Source organism: Eschscholzia californica, unplaced genomic scaffold (genome assembly GCF_041429995.1).
Source record: "Eschscholzia californica isolate CP2 unplaced genomic scaffold, dmEscCali1.0.p SCAF_25, whole genome shotgun sequence".
NCBI classification, from domain to species: domain Eukaryota; kingdom Viridiplantae; phylum Streptophyta; class Magnoliopsida; order Ranunculales; family Papaveraceae; genus Eschscholzia; species Eschscholzia californica.
In genome coordinates, this window is record NW_028238365.1 from 55001 (window position 1) to 62500 (window position 7500).

The window sequence follows — 7500 nt, forward strand, 5'->3', positions numbered from 1 at the left end:
CTTGGGATGCCTTATGTTGCATCCCAAGGGCCAAGGCACCTGCCAGCCCAAGGGCTGTGCACGGCCTGGGGAGGGAGCTCACCCCTCCCCTATATAGTGCAAAGTTATTGTTTTCCCTATTTTCACAAGGAAACATCAAATTTTTAACCAAGCATACTCGGCCTTTGCTCCTTCGTTACTCGTCCAAATCCAACAAACTTGCATTCGTTGGAAAGGTCTTTTCACAAGGATTCTTTTGATATATAATAATAGCGATTCCGATAAATATTTATTTTTTTATGAATTTTTAAGTGAATAAACAATTAAAAATTCAAAAAAAATAGAAAAAAAATATTTTTTTCCCGATTCTTTCTCCAATATTCCTGATAAATACCCACACACCCACATATGGAGTTTGGTCGAAAATGCTCGAGTGGATATCGAGATGTCCGACGAAGCACCACTTGGAAGGGCCGAGGCACGGGACGCCCGAGCTGTTGCTCGGGTCGGCACGGGACGCGCATGGGACAGCCCGGGACGGCATGGGACGCCCTCGCTACAGCTCGGGACGGCCAGGTACGCCCGAGACTTGGCTCGGGACGGCCTGGGACGCCCTCGCCATAGCTCGGGACGGCCTGGGACGCCCGAGACTAGGCTCGGGACGGCCTCGGCACAGCTCGGGACGGCCTGGTGTCACGGCCTTTTTGTCACGTTAGGTCGACCCGGCATATTATGCTCAAAGACACGGGTCGATAGTGCGGAATATCAAATCCTAACGTACCGTGCGGCGCTATGTATTCCCTCCTAACACATAGCCAGCCTTCCCGAACATATTCGGAGCACCTCGACTATCAAGTCATCTTGGTTCCCAACCAATAATGCGGCATGACACCAACGTGTCCCAACCTACGAGCATAGCTCGAGCCGTCCCGTATAACGCTTCCTTGAGTCATAGACTCTCGCCCACTATAAAGGATACCAACATATGTGCGGAGCACACCAAGCCGCATATGCGGATCTTGCCATCTAGTCTCAAGCATCCGGCACCTTATCATCTCGGCTTACCATCCGGACATTGGGCATAGGAGCATCCATCTTTAATAAGCTACCACATGCCCAACATAGCACATCAAGGCTTGGCCCCTTGAATAGCTCAATCCTCCTTATGGAATATGCTAGCACGACGCACGCCTCGCCATGGCATGAGAATATGCAACACACCTTCCAAAGGAACCCGCAGTAACCTATCTCCAGGTACTGTCCCGAGCCATTTCCTATGACAAGGGAACCCGTGCAATATGCTTCTCTCGCATACGCTAGGCCGGCCTCATGGGTTGCGCCACGAGGATGCTCACTTTCGTGCATACCATGCTAAGGATGGGCGAGCTCCCATCCACGAGGTCTTGGCATATGCTGGATGCATATGAGGAAGGGAGACCACCCCCTCCTAAGGTGCAAACTTCTTGTTTTGCCTATTTCCACAAGGAAACATCAATCCTTTTAACCAGGCATACTCTCGTCCAAATGACCCTTCGTATCCTTGACAAAGTCTTGAATGCCACGGGCGTCCCGTGCATGGCCTAAGGAAGCTTGCTTGGCACTCTTGCCCTATCTCGACCTCGTATTCGGCCCTACGGCCTATATGCTCGTACGTGCTCCTAGCACTCGTCACGTCATATGCATGCTCAACAATATGCACGTGACATACTCCCCCACTTGTAATGTCGACGTCCTCGTCGACTAAGTTTGGAGTATCACTTCAATCTTCTGCCTCAACTCCGATGCTACCACTGCACCTTCATGTCTTCGGCATACCGCACCTCCGTGCGAACTACACAGTCTCATCGTGTAGGCATCCCGCAGGATTACTTCAGTCTTCTGCTCTGCATCTTCCAATGCCTTAGGATAATGGTCTTCCGTACCATTCATCCATGCTCCATGTCGCTTCTTTGTTGCAGCCTCCGCCGCTCCTCGAACTCAGGTACCTCACCTCCTCGGCTTCACCTCGAGTTGGCATCTCGATTGTCACCTTCCATCTCTGCTTTTGTGACCAATCTTGCCATGCGTATCGCAGTAAACTGCGACACAACTCGTCACCCTGGTACCTCAGCAACCGTTGCCTTCACCCGAGTTAGCATCTCGACGCCACTGCGTCTTGCCATGTGCTCGCAATGTTACCATCGCGAAGCAACTCGTCTTCAATGTCACTCCCCTCTGGATCAGACCCAACGTACCCATGTACTCCACGTTCTGACTCCTTGGTTTGCTTGTTCACTGAGACCCTCGTTTTGACCACTGTCCCCAACATCAAGTGCACTCTAGTACCTACGTATCCACTACTTGTACCCTTGAGTGTATACCACTTGACTCTTCGCAATGTCGCCCCTTCTCTTGACGACCCTTGCCCCACTTGCGCCTCCGCGCCTGCACCTCTGTGCACATCTCAAACTCGCGCCTCCGCGCTTGCGCCACATGCGCTCGGCATCATCCGTGCCATCCCTTCCTCGGGAAGTTGTCGTGTTGCCTTCGATGTCCACTAAACGAGCAAGGTAGCTTCTCTCCACGAGAACTACATGGTACCAAACCATCCACTACTGGCATACTCTTGGGAACGTCCTCTCTGACTACATCTAGACACACACTTGCCATTTAATCATTGGCGATGCTCCTTAACCCGAGCATCTTGGTAGGCTCGTGTCCCTCTTGAACACATCCGAACGTACCACCGCATAAGTTCCAACACATCTTATGCAGCACCATACGGCTTACAACTCGAACTCAAACTCGACGTTGCCATATATCTCTGACGATCTGAACTTGGTTCCAACTATCACCAGAATTAGACGATGCTTAATGTCACCACGACACACCATCCTGAAATCCCATAACGTGAGCTGATCTCTTCTCAGTCACCACGTACTCATTGTACACTGTAGGCTTGAACTCGGTTCCAACTTACCTCCAATGCATAACTCAAACATGGGCCGATCCACTTCAGATACAACGACCCTCATATTACTTGACGGCTTGAACTCGGTTCCAACTACCATCAGTACTTCACTTGGTCTCGTGAATCTGTCATCTAGACTTCACACCAATATGTCCATAAGCTTCAATGTTGGTTTCGGCTTATAGCACTCATGCGACATACCACACACAACTGTGTTAGCATATCCATGTCTCATCTCAAGTGAGGTCCGTTCTCTTCGGACTCAAATGCACTTATACCACATAAGCACCTTGATCTAGCACCAACTTGCCCAACGATGTACTCTGTCCATCTATCTTACTCCTGACCCCTGTCTTCTGTAAGTAGCTTGAACTCACAACATCACAAGTCACTCGATGCTACCTTCGGCTTAAGCATAAGAGAGTATCCTTCAACACCTTGTTGCCATACCCTGCTCTAACGCTCAAGTATCACTCGGATCAACATAGCTCCACTCTTGGATGCCAATCCAACAAGCTTACTCAGACTAGCTTACCACAAGCTCTCAGCCCGACTCTACTTGCCATCTTGGTACACTTCTTACCAAGCATGTTGTCCACACAAAGGACTCTAACATATGATGTACCCAATGCGCACCAAATCGTACTGAGCATTACTGCACTAAGCTCGCACACGACTCGCCGTGCCATTCTCGGTTCATCTCATCTCTGCACTTGTCTTTACCTCTAAAGGACTCAAGTATATATGGTACCTTCTTGCCAACCAAGTCACACTGAACTCTTACAGCTTGCACATGACTTCTTGTGTCAATACGGTTCCATCTCATATCTCGCATATGTCCTTCTTGCTTAAAGGAACATAGACCCAAGTATAGCTACCACCGTAGCGTCCGTGCACACGGCCTATTCCTTCCATCGGAACTCTCGTCGCCTTATGCACCATGCATCCCTTAACAAAGGCCCCATCTTGCACTATAGCTTCAGAGACCATACCATCTTGAATGCATCTCACTCTGAAAGCCTTCTCTTGGAATCATGCTCTCAACGCTGCTCTTCATACACACTCCAGTATACCTCATACCATAGTGGGAGAATCACTAAGCTCTTCGTTAACTCTTCGAGCATAGATACCATCTCTTTGAACCTGCCGTCCAGGCTCTGGAAGTATGCTTCCAAACATACCACATGTTCTTAGGCATATCTTCATGCTTGTTACCTCAAGCTCCCAAAACACATCCATTTGCCACTATCACTAGGCTCTTGGAACACATCTTGTAAGCTATCAAGCTCTTGATCCATCTATCACAAGGACCAGAGCAACATACTCTTTTGCCTATCCACTAGGCTATACGAATTGTTAAATGGTCACGTTATCCTGATAACCATTTCTCATATCGGATCAGGGCACGATACTCTATCCTGTCGCCCAGGCTCTGATCACAATTCTCATATGGGATCAGAGCACCATAGTCTGTAGCCTGCTATCCAGGCTCTGATACCAATTGTCACGGCCTTTTTGTCACGTTAGGTCGACCCGGCATATTATGCTCAAAGACACGGGTCGATAGTGCGGAATATCAAATCCTAACGTACCGTGCGGCGCTATGTATTCCCTCCTAACACATAGCCAGCCTTCCCGAACATATTCGGAGCACCTCGACTATCAAGTCATCTTGGTTCCCAACCAATAATGCGGCATGACACCAACGTGTCCCAACCTACGAGCATAGCTCGAGCCGTCCCGTATAACGCTTCCTTGAGTCATAGACTCTCGCCCACTATAAAGGATACCAACATATGTGCGGAGCACACCAAGCCGCATATGCGGATCTTGCCATCTAGTCTCAAGCATCCGGCACCTTATCATCTCGGCTTACCATCCGGACATTGGGCATAGGAGCATCCATCTTTAATAAGCTACCACATGCCCAACATAGCACATCAAGGCTTGGCCCCTTGAATAGCTCAATCCTCCTTATGGAATATGCTAGCACGACGCACGCCTCGCCATGGCATGAGAATATGCAACACACCTTCCAAAGGAACCCGCAGTAACCTATCTCCAGGTACTGTCCCGAGCCATTTCCTATGACAAGGGAACCCGTGCAATATGCTTCTCTCGCATACGCTAGGCCGGCCTCATGGGTTGCGCCACGAGGATGCTCACTTTCGTGCATACCATGCTAAGGATGGGCGAGCTCCCATCCACGAGGTCTTGGCATATGCTGGATGCATATGAGGAAGGGAGACCACCCCCTCCTAAGGTGCAAACTTCTTGTTTTGCCTATTTCCACAAGGAAACATCAATCCTTTTAACCAGGCATACTCTCGTCCAAATGACCCTTCGTATCCTTGACAAAGTCTTGAATGCCACGGGCGTCCCGTGCATGGCCTAAGGAAGCTTGCTTGGCACTCTTGCCCTATCTCGACCTCGTATTCGGCCCTACGGCCTATATGCTCGTACGTGCTCCTAGCACTCGTCACGTCATATGCATGCTCAACAATATGCACGTGACACTGGGACGCCCTTGCCACTGCTCGGGACGGCATGGGACGCCCGAGACTTTGCTCGGGACGGCCTGGGACGCCCTTGCCACAGCTCGGGACGGCCTGGGACGGCCTCGGCACAGCTCGGGACGCCCTGGGACGCCCGAGACTTTGCTCGGGACGGCCTGGGACGTCCGAGACTTTGCTCGGGACGGCCTGGGACGCCCGAGACTTGGCTCGGGACGGCCTGGGACGCCCTCGCTACAGCTCGGGACGCCCTGGGACGGCCTCGACACAGCTCGGGACGGCCTGGGACGTCCGAGAATTTGCTCGGGCCGGCCCGGGACGCCCGAGACTTGGCTCGGGACGGCCTGGGACGCGCTCGGCACAGCTCGGGACAGGCCGGGACGCCCGAGCCGAGCTTCGGGTCGCACGAAATCTCTTCGTATTCCGACATATTAGAAGCTTCCCATCATGTAGTAGGCCGAGCTTTGCCCTTTGGATGCCCTATGGTGCTTGGCGAGCACTAGGGAACGTGCCAGCACAAGTGCTGTGCACGCTCTGGGGAAGGAGCTCAACCCTCCCCCTTATAGTGCAAAGTTATTGTTTTTCCTATTTTCACAAGGAAACATCAATTTTTTAACCAGGCATACTGGGCCTTTACTCCTTCGTTACTCGTCGGAATCCAGCAAACTTATACTCGTTGGAAAGGTCTTTTCGCAAGGATTTTTTTGATATATTATAATAGCGATTCCGATAAATATTTATTTTTCTATGAATTTTTAAGTGAATAAACACCGGAAAATTCATAAAAAATAGAAAAAAAAATATTTTCTTCCGTTTCTTTTCTCCAATAATTCATAAATAATACCTCAATAGTATTAATGAAGAGAGAGTCGAAATGGCCCGGGTGGATTTCGAAATGTCCCACGACCCCATAGAATGCACGGGCCAGCCGAGCCAAAAGAATGGGACGCGCACGGGACAGCATTGGTCAGGCTCGGGACAGCACGGGACGCGCATGGGACAGCACGGGACGCGAATGGGACGGCCTTGCTAAGGCTCGGGACGGCATGGGACAGCACGGGACGCGCATGGGACGGCCTTGGTGAGGCTCGGGACGGCACGGGACGCGCAAGGGACGGCCTTGGTGAGGCACGGGACGGCCTTGGTCAGGCTCGGGACGGCATGTCACGGCCCTGGTGAGGCTCGGACGGCACGGGACGCGCATGGGACGGCACGGGACGGCCTGGGACGGCCTTTGTGAGGCTCGGACGGCACGGGACGCGCATGGGACGGCCTTGGCGAGGCTCGGGACGGCATGGGACAGCACGGGACGGCCTCGGCACAGCTCGGACGGCACGGGACGCGCATGGGACGGCCTTGGCGAGGCTCGGGACGGCATGGGACAGCACGGGACGGCCTCGGCACAGCTCGGACGGCACGGGACGGCCTCGGCACAGCTCGGACGGCACGGGACGGCCTTGGCGAGGCTCGGGACGGCATGGGACAGCACGGGACGGCCTCGGCACAGCTCGGGACGGCATGGGACAGCACGGGACGGCCTCGGCACAGCTCGGGACGGCACGAGACGCGCATGGGACGGCCTTGGTGAGGCTCGGACGGCACGGGACGCGCATGGGACATCATGGGACGCACATGGGACACCTTATGGGGATCATCAAGGGACGTTGCACGGGACATTCTTTCCCACGAAGGGCATTTACATGGGACATCTTAGGAGTCGAGAGCCGGCACATGGGACAACGTAGTTCACACGCACGGAACACTTTACTTTCGTTTGGAACGTCGTGGGATCTTTATGTCCCCATTAGCACCGAACCTTTAACATGCTAGGAAGCTATGTTCGATCTTCTCGAAGTGTCGATGGAACTTCGATGGATACACATCCGATCCGATGTTATGATGATGTACTTTCTCCGAGATCGATGTTGGGGCCGTATTCCGATGTCATGATGATGTACTTTCTCCGAGATCGATGGGACGGCCTTGGTAAGGCATGGTTCGGCCTTGGTAAGGCATGGGTCGGCCTTGCTAAGGCATGGGACGCGCATGGGATGGCCT